This window comes from Lupinus angustifolius, unplaced genomic scaffold, assembly GCF_001865875.1.
Source record: "Lupinus angustifolius cultivar Tanjil unplaced genomic scaffold, LupAngTanjil_v1.0 Scaffold_401, whole genome shotgun sequence".
NCBI classification, from domain to species: domain Eukaryota; kingdom Viridiplantae; phylum Streptophyta; class Magnoliopsida; order Fabales; family Fabaceae; genus Lupinus; species Lupinus angustifolius.
Genome location: NW_017727812.1, coordinates 21,790 through 22,536, shown reverse-complemented (window position 1 = coordinate 22,536; position 747 = coordinate 21,790).

The following is a 747-nucleotide window of genomic DNA, read 5'->3' as shown; positions in this document are numbered from 1 at the left end:
CCATGCCCTCTTCCTCATCCTCATCCTCATCTTCATCCTCATCCTCATCCTATCCTCATACTCATCCTCATCCTATCCTCGTCCTCAACCTATCCTCATCCTCTTCCTCATCCTATCCTCATCCTCATCCTATCCTCATCCTCATCCACATCCTATCCTGATCCTCGTCCTATCCTGATCCTCATCCTATCCGCGTCCTCATCCTTATCCTATCCACGTCCTCATCCGATCCTCATCCTAATCCTCATACTCATCTGATCCTCCTCCTCATCCTCATCCTATCCTCATCCTCATCCTATCCTCGTCCTCATCCTCATCCTCATCCTCATCCTATCCTCATCCCATCCTGGTCCTCATCCTCTTCCTCATCCTATCCACGTCCTCATACTCATCCTATCCACATCCTCATCCTATCCTCCTCCGCATCCTCATCCTCATCCTATCCTCATACTCATCCTCATCCTCAACCTCATCCTATCCTCGTCCTCAACCTATCCTCATCCTCTTCCTCATCCTCATCCTCATCCTCATCCTCAGCCTCATCCTATCCTCATCCTGATCCTCATCCACATCCTATCCTGATCCTCATCCTATCCACGTCCTCATCCTTATCCTATCCACGTCCTCATCCTATCCTCATCCTAATCGTCATACTCTTCCGATCCTCCTCCTCATCCTCATCCTATCCTCATCCTCATCCTCATCCTTGTCCTCGTCCTCATCCTCATCCTCATCCTCTTCCTCATC